This window comes from Bubalus kerabau, chromosome 9, assembly GCF_029407905.1.
Source record: "Bubalus kerabau isolate K-KA32 ecotype Philippines breed swamp buffalo chromosome 9, PCC_UOA_SB_1v2, whole genome shotgun sequence".
Classification (NCBI taxonomy): domain Eukaryota; kingdom Metazoa; phylum Chordata; class Mammalia; order Artiodactyla; family Bovidae; genus Bubalus; species Bubalus kerabau.
In genome coordinates, this window is record NC_073632.1 from 67,882,723 (window position 1) to 67,899,622 (window position 16,900).

Consider the following 16,900-nt stretch of genomic DNA (forward strand, 5'->3'; position numbering starts at 1 on the left):
CATGTTTTGTCAGATATGAAGTATGTTTTTAGTTCCAGTCTTTTGTTTCTCTGACCAGATCTGTACTGATTAGAATAGTAAATTGCTCACGTAAGATTTGCACATAAATATCTAAAGAAGCATTTTAGACTCAGCTGAAGTTTTGAAAGCGTTTAAGAATATTTATAACACTTATCTTTTAAAATTAGGAGCTCTAACACACAGTTGTGTATTTGGCAAATTTGTCCCATGTGTGTGGGCTTTGGATTGAGCCCCAAACCCTCAGTGAACTCCCAGCCATATCCCAGGAGCCATAGGTAGATCCTGGAGTCAGGATGAGTAACCAGGAGCTCCCTGGGAGGTAGAAACCAGGAGACCCTGAGGCCCCAGCTTTCTGGGGACTTCCGGAGGGAAGTGCCTGGATTAGGGGTGCATTCATCCAGCCCTCCACCTCCGTCCTAGATGTCACAATCAGTCCCCTCCAACACGTGCAAACTGAACCGAAGTTGTGCTCATAGAAGACAGTTAAAGGTGTCTTCTGTTGTTTCTGACATCTCTTTAGCACAAGGTCCCCCAAATTTTAGGTTTGTGGTGCTAGAAAATGGATTTACAATATGAAAAACTGGTATTCATTAAGAAAAGTAATTTTTAAAAACTTTTTTCCTCTTTCTTTTGAAAAATTCACACCTAGAGGACAGATGAAAGAATAATATAAGGAACACTTCCTCTCCTCTTAAGTTTATGCTCACTGATCATTAACATTTGCTATTGTGTCTTTGTGTACATGAACTGGGGAAAGGGACTTCTTTCATAACTCAGTTGGTAAAGAATCTACCTGCAATGCAGGAGACCCAGGTTCAATTCCTGAGTTAGGAAGATCCCTTGGAGAAGGAAATGGCAACGCACTCCAGTATTCTTGCCTGGAGAATCCTATGGACAGAGGAGCCTGGCAGGCTACAGTCTATGGGGTTGCAAGTGTTGGACATGACTTAGCAACTAAACTACCACCACTACTGGGGAAAGGGGGTCATATTTTTTAAAGTTTCATTTGAAAGTAAGTCGTAGACCTTGTGACATTTTAACCCTAAACACTTCAGCATCATCTCTGAAGAATAATAACATTTCCCTCCATAACTACAACAGTATTGTCAAGTAACTCAGTTGAAAACTTCAGACAAAGGGCAAAGAGTAAAAAGGGCAGAGATTGAACAATGCTGAGATTGAATTTGAAAAGTGTAAGGAGGAGAAATAGAGGGAGATCATTCAAATTCCTGTTTGGTTTGCTCAAGGATAAATTTTGTATGTACCACTGAGTCACTCATAGATGCAGATTTTCCCTGAGTATTTATTTGAAGAGTTTCTCCTGGTACTCTGGAGCATTTTAGCCTGAATTAAAAGCTTTTCAAGGGCTTCCCTGGTGGCTTAGTGGTGAAGAATCCTTCTGCCAATGCAGGAAATCTGGGTTTGATCCCTGGGTTGGGAAGATCCCCTGGAGGAGGGCATAGCAACCTACTCCAGTATTCTTGCCTGGGAAATCCCATGGACAGATGAGCCTGGCAGGCCACAGTCCATGGGGTTGCAACAGTCAAACATGACTTAGCAACTGAACCACCACCACCATAAGCGTTTCAGCCTACAAATGCATTTCTTTAGTATCATCAATCTAAAACTTGAGAGGTCACATCTACTTGGACTTGGGTGGTTATGAGCAAATTTCCAAGGGGATTTGTTGGTGCCAATAATCTGTTGGATTGACAACATGGGATCGTCAGTTATTATAGTCCATGATGGTTATTAATGGACAAGAGGAGGAAACATGGTAGTCCTTTCCTGACATTTCATTTAGGTTTGTCTAAAAGCTAATATACTAGCATGCTGTTTTGAGAAATCATTTTACTAGCTTGGCAAATGGAGAAGGCAATGGCACCCCACTCCATTACTCTTGCCTGGAAAGTCCCATGGACGGAGGAGCCTGGTAGGCTGCAGTCCATGGGGTCGCTAAGAGTTGGACACAACTGAGCGACTTCACTTTCACTTTTCACTTTCATGCATTGGAGAAGGAAATGGCAACCCACTCCAGTATTCTTGCCTGGAAAATCCCAGGGAAGGGGGAACCTGGTGAGCTGCCGTCTATGGGGTCGCACAGAGTTGGACACGACTGAAGCAACTTAGCAGCAGCAGCAGCAGCTTGGCAAAATATTAAGTTTGATGTCATCCCAGACTTTTTGCAGAATTTCAGTCTCAGGTTTCAGTTCCAGGTAAAACGCTACTCTTTTAAAGCTGAATAGCAGTAACTAAGTCAAGTGGTTGCTATATATTGTATAAGCATCAGTGATTTGTGTATTTTAGAACAAAGGTACACATTTTCTTGATACCATTAGCTCAGAGACCATTAAATAAATTAAAAGCTTTCTTTGGACTCTGTCCCTGAAAACATCCATCTTTGGCAGGATTTAATATGTTACAAGAACTATGTTTGGGGATTTATTTTTCAAAGTTTAAAAAAGGTATTCACTAAGCTTTGGGATGGGAACCGTGTTGAGTTGTCTCTGTGGGTAAGTACACCATGCATCATCGTGTCAGGTAGGAGAAAAAAATGTGTTTCCTTTAACAGCAGATACGTCACAGAGTTGTTTGACCCATGATTTTTCATAAAAAGGTCCATTTTCCGTAAACCCTTGTGTTTACCCAGTACGCTGAATGTGCTAACGCCTCCCAGTGATCAGGCAGGAGGGAGCTATATCCCAGAGAGTTTGAAACTGTGTGTTTTATCTTTCATTCCCTTTTTCTTTTTACTCTTTTAGTATTCAGTGGCCATGGAGATTTCTAATTTTAAGTGCCTATTTACATATCAAATTTACAAGCTATAACTTTTAGGATAATTTTTGTACTACGTTCTGTGAGCAAATTACAACAGCGTTTAATGCAAAATGCACGTGTGGTTCCTTGTGTTTCAAAGCCACGCTTTTCTTTGCCTCATTTAACTGTCTTCTGTTTCCAATTTGTGTGAGAAAGTCCCGTGTGAAATGTGAACCCTGGTTTATACAATTACTGAGAATGAATGCATGTCCCTTGGGATAAAAGCCCTTGAGCTATCTTTACAGTGATCTTATGTAGAATATTTGAGTCTTTCTCCTCTAATGCCAAGTGCTCACTTTTCACATGTAAATTAAAGATGGCACTACTTGAACTTGGCCACCAGTGCGTGCCTATAATGTTGATCAGTGTTGTCATGATTTTGGGCCACTCTGAGAATTTTGTTTTAAATTTTATCAGGCCCAGCTTAAGAAGGAGGATTGCATTTGCTCAGCATTCATTCTTTATATCAGTAAGCATTCATTAAGTGCCTACTCTGTGTCAATGCTGTTCAAAAAGGAACAGGATAATATTGCCATCCTGGAATCGCACGATAGGTGCCATGACCAGTACTAACTGTAGAAGAGCCACTTGAATGGGCCACTTGAATGGGGGTGTGAGGATGAGAAGGGGTTGGGTTAATCAGTAAAGACATCTGTGAACAAATGAATCCCACACTGAATATTGAAAGAACATGTAGTACATTACCTCAGTTGGACAAGGGCAGTGGAAGGAGCATTCAAGGCAAACGGTTTGTATAAACTTTTAGCTGCATAGAACACATACCACCTTCTGTGAATTTCAGATAGTTCAGTATGACTAGAGCTTGGCAACATGGAGGAAGATCAGGCTCAAACGTAAATGGGAGCCTAACTGTGAAGGATCTTATGTACTATTCTAAGGAGATGGACCTTTGTCCTGTAGACAGTGAGAAACCACTTCTGAAATTTCAATGAAGAATTTTCTTGATAACATTTGTGCTTTAGAAATATTGCCTTACAACTATGTGGAGATGTGACTATGGGAATGGATTCAGAGGTTCTAGGATCAGTTCCTATGTTCCTATAGTAGTCCATGCGAAGAGTGAGGGAACAGTGGGGGTGGGGATGGGGATTAGGAGCTGATGGTGCCAAGAGCCAGCTTCCCTGGTAGCTCAGCTGGTAAAGAATCTGCCTGCAATGCAGGAGACCCCGGTTCAATTTCTGGGTCAGGAAGATCCCCTGGAGAAGGGACAGGCTACCTACTCCAGTATTCTTGGGCCTCCCTGGTGGCTCAGACAGTAAAGAATCCCCCTGCAATGCAGGCGACCTGGGTTTGATCCCTGGGTTGGGAAGATCCCCTGGAGGAGGGCATGGCAACCCACTCCAGTATTCTTGCCTGGAGAATCCTATAGACAGAGGAACCTGGCGGGCTATAGTCCATGGGGGTGGCAAAGAATTGGATATGACTGCGCAACCAAGCACAGCACAGCCTGGAGAGAGAGGAAGTAACTGAGGACAACTCCCAGGTTTCAGTGACTGCATGGGAGATGTCATCAGTGTAGGGGTGTTCGGTTAAGTCATGAGACCGGGGTAGGGTTGAGATTAATGTGAGAGGCAGAACAGAGAGAACCAATGATAGAAGCCCTGGGAGGTGGATATTTCAGGAGGAGGCCAATAAAAAGAAGCCTTAGAAAGAATGGTCTGCCAGAGGAGGAAAACTTAAAGATAGCATGTCCTAGAACCCAAGGCTAGAAGGAAGAGTTATCCTTCTGTGTCTAGAAGGAAGGAGTTATCAATAGTGTTAAGCATTTCAGAGAGGTTGGCAAGGGTTCCAGGATATTTCAACTTGTAGGTTTGTGTGATCCTAGTGAGAGAAGTTGTGGTGTAGTACAACATAAGAAATAAATAGTCCACTCGTACCACTCTTGCAAGAAGATGAGATGGGAAGGGAAGGAAAGAAAGAGGGTCAATGAGCATTTTTAGATCTTAGTTTTTAATAACCAAGACATGGAAGCAGCCTAAGTGTCCACTGACAGATGAGTGGATAAAGAAGATATGATGTATGTATGTATACAGTAGAATATTATTTAGGCATAAAAAGAATGAAATAATGCTATTTGCAACAACATGGATGGATTTAAGAGATTATCATAGTAAGTGGGGTAAATCAGAGAGAGAGAAATATCATATGATACCACTTATATGTGGAACCTAAAAAATATGATACAAATGGGGACTTCCCTGTGGTCCAGTGGTTGAGAATCTGCCTGCTGATGCAGGGGACATGGGTTCGATCCCTGATCTGAAAAGATCCCACGTGCTACACAGCAACTAAGCCATTGCCACAACTATTGAAGCCCATGTACCCTAGAGCCTGTGCTCTGCAGCAGCAGAAGCCACCACAATGAGAAGCCCTTCTACTGCAGCAAAGACTCAGCAACAAAAAGTAAATAAATAGTTAATTTAAAAAATGATGCAAGTGAACTTATTTACAAAACAAAAGTAGTCTCACAGATATAGAAAACAAATGCACAGTTACCAAAAGGGAAGGTGGGGGAGGGATAAATTTGGGATTAACAGATAATCTGAAAAAGGTGGTCCGTCTGGTCAAGGCTATGGTTTTTCCAGTGGTCATGTATGGATGTGAGAGTTGGACTGTGAAGAGGGCTGAGCACCGAAGAATTGATGGTTTTCAACTGTGGTGTTGGAGAAGACTCTTGACAGTCCCTTGGACTGCAAGGAGATCCAACCAGTCCATTCTCAGGAGATCAGCCCTGGGATTTCTTTGGAAGGAATGATGCTAAAGCTGAAACTCCAGTACTTTGGCCACCTCATGTGAAGAGTTGACTCATTGGAAAAGACTCTGATGCTTGGAAGGATTGGGGGCAGGAGGAGAAGGGAACGACAGAGGATGAGATGGCTGGATGGCATCACTGACTCGATGGATGTGAGTCTGAGTGAACTCCGGGAGTTGGTGATGGACAGGGAGGCCTGGCGTGCTGCGATTCATGGGGTCGCAAAGAGTCAGACACGACTGAGCGACTGGACTGAACTGAACTGAACTGAACTGAATAGTAAAGAATCCGCCTGCCAGTGCAGGAGATGCAAGAGACCCTGGTTCAATCTCTGGGTGAGGAAGATCCCCTGGAGAAGGAAATGACACCCCACTCTGGTATTCTTGCCTGGAAAATCCCACGGACAGGGGAGCCTGGCGGGCTATAGTCCATGGGATCACAAAGTGGTCGGACATGACTGAACTACTGAGCACACTGGAAAAGAATAGGTGTATATATATATATATATATGTATGACTGAAGCACTTTGCTGTATACCTGGAACATTATAAACCAGCTATACTTCAATAAAATTTTTTTTTAACTTAGTTTTTAAGTTTGAAAATCTTAAGCATGTTCACATGCTAGAGTAGATAGAATCCAGAAGAGAGAAAGAGGAAGGAGACAATTAATGGAATGATGTCTCTTAAGAAGATCTGAGGACATATTAGCTGGAATGTATGGAGAGATTAGCTTTGGACTGCAGAAGGAACAATTCTACTTAAAAGACAGGAGCAGAGGAGGAAAGGTACGTGTGCGTTTGGGTAAGTGGAAGGAGGCAAGGGAAGGTAGGACTTGAAATTTGAAAGTTTGAGGAATGTGGTGTCCATGACCATGAGATGTTTATATCTGCATCTGGAGCATAAAGTGGCTGACTGCCCACTTGGTGCCTCTCTGGGGCCACTTCTGCATTGACTCTAGGACCACCCTGAGCCCCTGGGCTCCTCCCCATCAAAGACATGAAGGTTCCCATTGTAGCCTCATTCCTTTGGGATGCAAGATTTTTTCAGTGGGTCATGTTGGCTTAAGAACTCACATTCGCTTAACCAGACCTTTCTTGGAACTGTGCTGCAGCCTGAGACTTCCTGTTCATCCCTCCTTCCTTCCCTCTCACTGTCCACATTGAGGTCCGAAGGACCTCTCACCTTCTCTTGCTCCCTCCCCCCAGCAGATCTTCTGTGTTTCTAATGCTGTCTTGGTTCCTACTTCTCAGTAGACCCTAACTAAGGCAAAAGCATGCTCACAATTTGGGTATTGTTAAGATAAAGTTCGCTTCTTGTAAAGATAACCCCCCAAATCTCAAAGTCCATAATGGGTGTTAATAAGTGGCATAATGGGTGTTAATAAGTGGCATTCCTCCTAGTTGTCCTTCAGAAATCCAGATTACTTTTATTTTTTAGTTTCTCCATTTCCAATGCATGGCTTCCACAATTATTGGGAGTTTTACATCACATCAAGAAAGGAGGAAAGAACATAAGAGGATCACACATGGGAGATTTTTATGGACCAGGCCTGTAAATTAGCATCATCACTTTTGCTCACATTTCATTGGTAGATCTCAGTCACATGTCACCAACTAACTGCATGGGAGGCTGAGAATGTGACATTACCTGGCTGTGTGCCAGGAAATATAATATTTCATAAAATAGCCCCTCTAGGAAACAAGAGGAGAAGGTGATGGCACCCCACCCCAGTACTCTTGCCTGGAAATCCCATGGACGGAGGAGCCTGGTGGGCTGCAGTCCATGGGGTCACTAACAGTCGGGCCCGACTGAGCGACTTCACTTTCACTTTTCACTTTCATGCTTTGGAGAAGGAACTGGCAACCCACTCCAGTGTTCTTGTCTGGAGTATCCCAGGGACAGGGGAGCCTGGTGGGCTGCCGTCTATGGGGTCGCACAGAGTCAGACACGACTGAAGTGACTTAGCAGCAGCAGCAGCAGCAGCAGGAAACAGGAGGACCAGCTGAGTAAGGGGACCTGATGCTGTGAAGCTCAGATGTATACCAAATCCCACAATTACATGATTTTTTTTTCCTAGCAACTTCAACATTCAGTGACCTGTGGAAAAACAGAGAAAGCAGGTAGATGACCTAATTCAGTGTTTAGAGGTTCTCTTATTTCAAAACTGAGCAGCTTTTAAAAGAATCATGAAGCAAGTTTCCATTGGTAAATGTGTTTGCAAAGTCTCAGTACTTTTTGGATTGATTGGGAGAAAGTCCTGGTCACAATATTCGTCCCTCTGTGGGTTCTTGGTTGTGGTCTGAGACCTGGACAGCTGGCCAGGATCTTCCTCGTCCTTCTTGCTTCATGCTTGTCCCTTCTGAGGCTGAGCCCTCAGTCAGAGAGTATAACTTACAGGGAGAGGAAGATCATTTATCAAAGTCTTATTGATCCTTCAGGTGAAACATGTATCCTGAGTCCTTCTCCAGTGTGACTGCATGAACCTTGCTTTTGGCCGGCATTCTCCCTTACCTGCTTTTCTGGTGTATGTAGTACTCCTTTGCTTGTTTTGCTTTTGAAAATTTTGTTTATTGTGTTTTCCCTTTGGAAGTTTTCTCTCTTCTCCATCTCTTTTCGATTCCCTTTAATCTTTGCTAGTCGGAATCCTAGACATCCTGCCTTCTCAGGGCCAAGTCATGTGACACCTTTTCCACTGCTGCTGCTGCTGCTGCTGCTGCTAAGTCGCTTCAGTCATGTCCGACTCTGTGCGACCCCATAGACGGCAGCCCACTAGGCTCCCCTGTCCCTGGGATTCTCCAGACAAGAACACTGGAGTGGGTTGCCAGTTCCTTCTCCAAAGCATGAAAGTGAAAAGTGAAAGTGAAGTCGCTTAGTCATGTCCGACTCTTAGTGACCCCATGAACTGCAGCCGACCAGGCTCCTCTGTCCATGGGATTTTCCAGGCAAGAGTACTGGAGTGGGTTGCCATTGCCTTCTCCACCTCTTCCACTGTTTCTCCCCATTTACCACAACTGAGCCCTACTTTTCTCCTTGGCCCCTCTTGGGTCTTAGTTTCATCATTCAACTACCAGTTGGATGCTTTGGCAAGTAGACACTTGTATATGAGCCTTTGATCCACTAGACTGAAAACTCAGGGATGTTGGGTGTGCATTTGTAGTACTCCCTACCCCTAGCACTGTGTCTTGCACAAAGTAAAATTTTAATAAATAATTGTTGAATGGAAATGAATAAATCTGGCTGATACTGGAGAGGCAACAGCAGACAGATAATGAGGTTGAGTTGGGAACATCAGTCTTGTGTGGCCACATATCACTTGAAGAATATAAAGTATTAAAAAAAAAAAACAACAAACCCAAACATCTCAAATAGTGTGTTAGAAGAGAGGGAATGGTATATAGTAATTTTGTGCCTCTCTAACAATGCTAGGGATTCTGTTTCTATTATATACAGGGGCTATACAAGGGGTCATATTATGGTTCTGAATTTTGTGGAGGCAGTTCCCACCCATCTGTTGTTGAGAAAGTCAATTGATTGGGAACCAACTATTTTTTAACAATCTTGACTTACTTTGGAAAGTTCATGGAGGCAAATAAAGATTTTGGTTGGCTGTAGGGAATCTAAGGTATATGAATGCTCAGTTGGATAGGTTTTTTCTTTTTTTACTTAAGATCTGTGCAATTTATTCTACATAATTTGCATCTTACTTTAAATTTTTTTGCAAAACTTCAGTAAGTTATGGTGATTCTAAAAAACTCTTAATTAGTAAGGTCATGCAATAACACCCAGATTTTAAAATTTTCTTTGAAGGGAAGATTACCTTAGAAAGAGGTCCATGTTAAAATGTTTGGAGAAAAAATGTAAATGGAAGATTATTAATGTTTTTATTAAAAAAACTGTATGTACACCTATGTGTGGGTTTAGAGGCAAATGCAAAATAAATTTCTGGAAGGAGAACAAGTTGTTTACAATGGTTACCTTTGAATAAATGGGGGACTTTTCACTTTCTTTTATTTTAAAATATATTTATGTACTGGCTGCATCAGGTCTAGGAAGATAGTTTAGAGTTTGAAACATTAAAGCTCCTCAGGCCTTTTAAAATGTAGTCAAATACTTGTAAGCAGAAGATAATGAGTTGACAGAAGACCTCTTTATACAGCTAGAATATATCAAGCTGCTAGTCCTTTGCTGTAAATCCCCTAGCATGTTGGGGTTTTTTTTGGTACTGGATTTTATTGCTTTTGTAGTTGCAGTTGGTTTGTTGTAGGATTAAAGTCCAAGAAAAAAAAAAGTTTTAAATATAAGGTACATACTTTAAATATAAGATACAGACAGTATAAGTGATGTACCCTTTTTTGGCTATAAGTCTTTTTTTTTTTTTTCCCTTATAGCCAAACGTATTGCAAATTCAAAGATGGAGAGCAGGCAATTAAAATCTGGCCTGAAATCCCCCCTTGTTGACTAAGTTTGCAGGGTGTCACACCATTGGGTGACCCAGGCCTTACACACAGCAGGTTATTTTATCACCACTTATTTTATTAGCATAATTTAATATATTGATTTCTTAATGTTTGGCAAATAGTGTCAAGTAGTTTTGAAAAGATCTAGGAAGACACACAGTTATTTTTTCTCGAATCAGTTATACTCTATTTAATTGAGCCTTTCTGTAGAGAGCATTTACCAACTATCTGCCAAGCTCTGTGCTCAATATTGAGATTATAGTCTATTGATTTGCTTCTCTCTCTGTATTTCTCTAATATTTCTTATCTTTTGGGTTTTGTTCCTGGCTCTAGGGTCTCTTACGTTAAGCATTTTTATCTGATTGTGATTTGTTGCTAAAGTGCCTGCATTTAAATTTTTATAAATGGATATAGATATTTTGAAAGCAATTTTTTTCAGGATGCCAAAAAGTAAGAAAGAATTAAATATACATCCTATTACTATGTACAAATGGTCTTTTGGAATAAGAATTATTTGTATGTTGAAAGCAACTTGTGCAGTGATAGCTTTTAAAAAATTGTTCAGCAATGATGTTTTCATTTAATTCTGTGTATATATTGTGTTGGACCACAAAAGTCCTTTAGGGTGACTGAGGCTTCTGTGTGGCCAATTTAGGTCAAATATGAAATATATGGTGTAGCTACTGCTGTGTTTCCTCTTTCCAGTACACTTGGACTTGTCCATGAGATGTACTAAAAATTGTTATTTTGGCTTGGGTTGCCCTTTCTTTCATTAGATTGGCTAGAAAAGAAGAACTCTGCAATCCATGATGAAGAAAATCTGTTAATGCAGCCCCAGGCTAGCTCTTGGTGTTTGATTCATGAAGAGTGTGGCATTCTCCCCCATGTAATTACCAGTTGTGCAAGTGGGCAGGAAGTTCAGTGTCTTCAGGTTCAGCACCATCAGATGCAGATGCTTCCTTTAAGGGATCCTCATTTTTTTTTTCCCTCTTTTTTAAAATAAATTTTTATCTCATATTGGAATGTATTTGATTTACAGTGTTGTGTTAATTTCAGGTGTACAGCAGAGTGACTAGTTTTACACGTATATATATCCTTTTCCATTATGATTTATCCCAGGAGACTGGACATAGATCCCAGTGCTATACATAGGACCTTGTTGTTGACCATTCTAAATGTTATAGTTTTGCATTTACCAACCTCAAATTACAAATAAGGGATCCTAATAGCTATAATATGCTACAAAAGGGATCCTATGTTGCAAATAAAGCTAACAGTTCTCATGGCAGATCTTCAGTTATTTGAATAAAGACAACACCATGACCTCTGTAAGTCTTCTTTTTCCAAGCTATTCATGCTAAATTCTCTGTCAGTCAGTTCAGTTCAGTCACTCAGTCATGTCCAACTCTTTGCGATCCCATGGACTACAGCACGCCAGGCTTCCCTGTCCATCACCAACTCCTGGAGCTTGTTCAAACTCATGTCCATCGAGTCAGTGATGCTATCCAACCATCTCATCCTCTGTCGTTCCCTTCTCCTCCTGCCTTCTATCTTTCCTAGCATCAGGGTCTTTTCCACTGAGTCAGTTCTTCACATTGGGGCCAAAGTATTGGAGTTTCAGCTTCAGCATCAGTCCATTCTCTTTAGTATTCCTCAGATGGAGTTCATTCACCATTCTGATCTTTCCTCCTCTTCAGTCTTCGGTTTATGAGAAGGTGCCTTAAAATGTAGTGGAAAAAATTTAAAGCCATTCTCCATGAGTAGTTTGACTAGAGCCAAGTATGATGAGACTTGGACTTCTCTGGTCTAAGAACAGTGTCTTATTCATGCAGCCAAAGAGACATTTTGGCAGCCTGGTCACACTGCCTCTGTTGAATCAGGAAGCTGCCACCTCTATGGATCAACTAGGCAGAACTTCACATTGGAGCCTCCGTCAACTTGACTGTATTCATTTGGGCTCATTTCTGATCTTATAGGAACTTTAAGAATCTTGTTTCTGGCATCCCTAGTGTTCTATTTTCAAACCAATAGGTCTTCTGGATCTTTGTGATTCATCAGCGATTGGTGAAATGAGCCAAATTGGCAAAAAACAAGTCATCCTCTGTCCAGGGTGATATATCCATTGACTTTTGCTTTAGAGTTTTATTGTCTGTGCCTGGGGAATTTGAATGATAAAGCAGGAAGAAGGCATGCTTTCTAGTCGTTCCAAATTTTACTCTTAAGGAAAGAGAGATGTGTTTTAAAAAGCTAAGTAGAAAATTTAGATTTTATTAGCATGGTCTCATACATTTTAGGAGACCTAAAAGTGTCAGAGGAAACAAAATGGTTTACACCGAAGCCTGGTTATGACTTTCCCCTTGGGCTCATAGGTGTGGGATGTGGGATACTTGTGGTTTGCCCAGGACTGTCCCAGTTCACACCTGTGTTCTGGATTAATTGACAACATCCCCTTTCACTCTTGAAAATGTCCCCTTTAGACAATACAATTGTGTATTCACTCTAAAGCTCTGCCTCCACTTTAAAAAAAAAAAAAATATATATATATATATATATATATATATATATGATGTTTTTTAACTACCTCTCTTTGGTTTGGGCCAGAGACCTCATGTTCCAAGGAATTTTGATTATGGAAGGTGATGTTATAAAATCTTCATCCGGTTTGGCTGCAGGGAAAAGGCTGTCTGGCACCAAGCTGTATTAATCTTTATGTTATTAAATAAGCATAACTGGAAATCTGAAAATCAGTGCTTCACATTATGTGGGCTTTAAAATCCTGTGGTGGTGATGTTTGTTTAGGTCAGCTACTCCTGCTCTGTTACAACATAATGCTTCTTACACCAACTTCTTACAAGTTGGAAATTTGATGCTTAGCACGAAGCATTTGAACAGAGTAGAGTCTAAATAAATTATTGCCTTTCTTCCCTCCTTCCCCCTTTCTTCCTTGTTTCTGTCCTGAAATCTATGGATCGTACTGGAAAAACAGGTCAGAGGGCATATCTCCTGTCACATAACGTTACCTTTCTGTAGCAGCTGATTTATTCTCTGTGTCCTCAGGTTAACCTGAACAACACGTATAAACTGTAGAACAAAATAATTCTCCATTAAAATCCTAACAATTGTTACGAAGGCTCCTGCCTGGGGAGCTTTTTCTCACTGCTGTGAGGTATGTTGCGAGAAGGGGAAAGTCGCATCTTCATTAGTTACCCATGACTTGATCCAGGTGTCACCTTCTAAGTTAGGAAGAGAGGGGGCAACCTCACACCAAGTGCCCTGGTGACACATTTGGTTTTTAAGGGAGCAAAATTCTGAAACTGAAAGGATTTTCTTTTTTTATTCGACTAGCAAAATCATGTTGATTAAGTCAAGCAGGTGCTGGGTATGTGCTAAACTAGTTGATGGTTTTCAGAGTACTGAAGGGCTATTTTTAAGTGTTTCTATATTATTCTCAGCCAAGCTGCTGGATGAAAAGTACAAAGGGCTAAAAATATTTATGGTTTCAGTATTGTCTGTTTTAAAAGAAACCATCCTGTGTGATTTTTTTTCCATTAGTAGGAAAAGCATATTATGGCTTAGAGACAAATGGTCACAAGCAGTTGGTCCAGCACATAGGTTTTCAGGTAAAATAAAATATGATGTCTAAGTCTGTGATAGCTTTCCATCCAAGGAACAAGCGTCTTTTAATTTCATGGCTGCAGTCAGTGTCCACAGTGATTTTGGAGTCCAAGAAAATAAAACCTCTCACTGCTTCCACTTTTTCCCCATCTATTTGACATGAAGTGATGGGACCAGATACCATGATCTTAGTTTTTTAACACTGACTACATGTATTGTTGACCTTTTGAGAATTTGTTGTAGTTTTTCCATTGTGGTAAAAAGCACACAATATCAAATGTACCCTCTTAATCGTTCTGTAAGTGTGTAATTCAGTAGTGTTAACTATGTTTACACTGTTGTGTAAAGGAGCTCTAGAACTTTTTCATCTTGAAAAACTGAAGCGTTTAGTATTTTTTTGAAAGTTCATTTTCCTTCACAATCAGTTCTATAGCTCTGTGGATGTAGCATGAGAATTCAGGCTCCATCAGGGTAGGCGTTTAGGTTATTCTGTTCACTATTGTCTTCCAAGTGCTGAATCCCCATGCCTGGCCCAGAGCAGGGGCTCAATTAACATTTGCCTAATTAGAATGAATGGATGGATAGAAGGAGAGAGGGAAGGAGGGACAGGGAACATTGAGGCTTCATTCAATATACTAGATGTGTTTTTGAAAAATTATCTCTTAAACAATAAACCCATTTTTATAAGTGATCTTTAATACATATGGAAAACTGACTCCTTTCACAAGGAAATAATTTTTAACAACAAATAACTACTTCTTAACTATTTATAAATTCTGACTTGGGTAGGTCAGCTTTTCTTAAACTGGAAAAGAAAAGTGTACTGAATGGAGACATGGCAAAATAAAAGAGGATTTAATTAAATGATTTGTCTAAAATTTGACCAAGATTCACTTTTAAGTGCAAACTTTTTTTCTTTTTTTACTTTCATTCAGAACTGGCTGTCAGACCTACTTTTTCCTTAGGCATTTGTGAATCATCTTGTTCTTTCTTTTAGAAATAAAAGTTTAGGTCTCGACCAGTTATTTACCAAAACTGGTGGAACACTCCCTTTCCACTGAGAGTGTGCATCACCTCTTTATGCATCTTTTGAAAGCATGTCAGCTGAACATTGTCTAGAAATGGCCCAAACTCTGTGGGTGGGAAGAAAGGAAGGAAGAACATGTCTGTCACCTAGAACCTGCCACCTATGGAATAAATTATAGTCTTCATCTTTTTTGTTGATAGTTTATTTCCTTCTGGGTGAAAACAGTGTTACTTTTTATTGCGCAACCTTATATTTTGTTTTTATAACATATTAAAAACTTCCAAGGGCTGCCAGGTGGCTCAGTGGTAAAAGAATCTACCTGCCAATGCAGGAGACAAAGGTTTGATCCCTGGGTTGGGAAGATCCGTGGAGAAGGGAATGGCAACCCACTCCAGGATTCTTGCTTGGGGAATCCCACGGACAGAGGAGCCTGGCGGGCTACAGTCTTTTGTAGGGTCCCAAAAGTTGGGCAGGACTTAGCAACTAAACAACAACAACAAAATGTTCCAATGAGCATTTTATTTTGTATTGAAGGATGGATCTAGAAAGTGGGCACAAAATGTGCCTTACACAGTGGTTCACTGCATTCTCCCAGGGAGAGGGGACCCGCACTGCCACAGACTTTGCAGTCCTGGGAGGAAGATGATGAAAAGCCGTATCACCTGCCCAGAATTTTTGGGGGTCCCATCCCAACACAGTGCCTGTATGTAACCAGGAGCAAGTGTACATCTTTCCTTTCAGCTGACAGTTGACAAACCCTCACTGTTTCTGTGAGCTTCCCAAGTGGGTCAGCTGTAAGAATCCACCTGCCAGTAAAAGAGACCAGGGTTCAATTCCTGGGTTGGGAAGATGCCCTGGAGGAGGAAATGGCTACACACTCCAGTATTCTTCTCTGGAAAATCCCGTGGACAGAGGAGCCTGGTGGGCTACAGTCCACGGGGTTGCAAAGAGTTGGACATGACTGAGCAACTGAGCACATTCGCACTCTGTTCCCATGGCAGAGACAGTCATCCATCTTCCAAAAGGTGGCATCTTGAGTCATTTCCATTGTGATTCTGACCTGTTTTCTGAAAAGTGACACAGGAAAATGATCTTACCTCATCATTCTTTCCCAGGCCGCAAGACAGAGCTTACCTCTGAAACAGAGATCATAAAATTCTGAGAGGTCTCCATTGTTTCTCTAAATGGTTCCTATTTTTGTATCTGAATTCTCTGATAGCAGGAGAGTCTCTAAAATCTTGCCTGTTGTTTTAATTCCCTCTTGATTCCGCACCTAAAGACAGACAGAAACTGAATCAAAGGCAGTTCCCTGGTCTGGACTCTGAGGACAGGATACTACTCGTGAAACAGTCAGCGCATCCTACCCCTAGCCTGCCCTCCCACAGCTCCCCGCCACCCAGAGAGTCCAGCCTCCACATCTGTGCAGTTCTGCTGACCTGGCCCCCACAGGACACTCCAGTCGCATCAGGGTGTTTTCCCTTCACTGACCTCTTATTTACCTCTCTGACCAGAGGCCACTGGTCTTCCTCATGGCTGCTCCTTCTCCTGAAAGTGCCACCCCAGCCCCCACCAGCTTTTCATTTTTCTAACTCTGGCTTATCCTTCAGTCTCATCTTAATACTTCCTCCAATAAGCCTTCCCTGATTCCCACCCTTAAGGAGCACCCCCATCAGTTGTCTATACTTTCCCTCCTCCTATCTTTCTTAGCCTTTATTAGAATTTTAATTACTCATTTACATCTGGATTTGTTTATTTGATGGTTTTCCCTCCCATTCGACAAAAAGCCCCATCACAGACCACAGCTGTCTGATCTTTGTAACATCCAGTTAGCCCACTTTGAAGCAGAAGGTGGTGGTGGTGATTTAGTCGCTAAGTTGTATCCGACTCTTGCAACTCCATGGACTGTTGCCCACCAGGCCCCTCTGTCCATGGGATTCTCCAGGCAAGAACACTGGAGTGGGTTGCCATTTCCTTCTCCAATGCATGAAACTGAAAAATGAAAGTGAAGTCGCTCAGTCATGTCTGACTCTTAGCGACCCCAGGGACTGCAGCCTACCAGGCTCCTCCGTCCATGGGATTTTCCAGGCAAGAGTACAGGAGTGGGGTGCCATTGCCTTCTCTGCATGTGCTGTAACCATCCCCAATAAATGAGACTTTTTAAAAAGTCTCTTTTAAACTGTATCCATGT

The 16,900-nt window shown here is 41.6% G+C and overlaps 1 protein-coding gene across 9 annotated transcripts in view; it reads left to right on the forward strand.

Moving 5' to 3' along the window:
* Nucleotides 1-16,900, forward strand: part of BACH2 (BTB domain and CNC homolog 2) — a 389,117-nt gene that overhangs the window by 32,089 nt on the left and 340,128 nt on the right. The window contains exon 5 of one of the 9 annotated variants that reach the window (XM_055535471.1): nucleotides 1-6,398. This exon is cut by the window's left edge and continues 27,477 nt beyond it. The exons of the other annotated variants lie outside the window; for them this stretch is intronic. The gene's annotated coding sequence lies outside the window, so the exon portion shown is untranslated. The remainder of the gene's footprint in view (nucleotides 6,399-16,900) is intronic. 9 annotated transcript variants of the gene reach the window in all.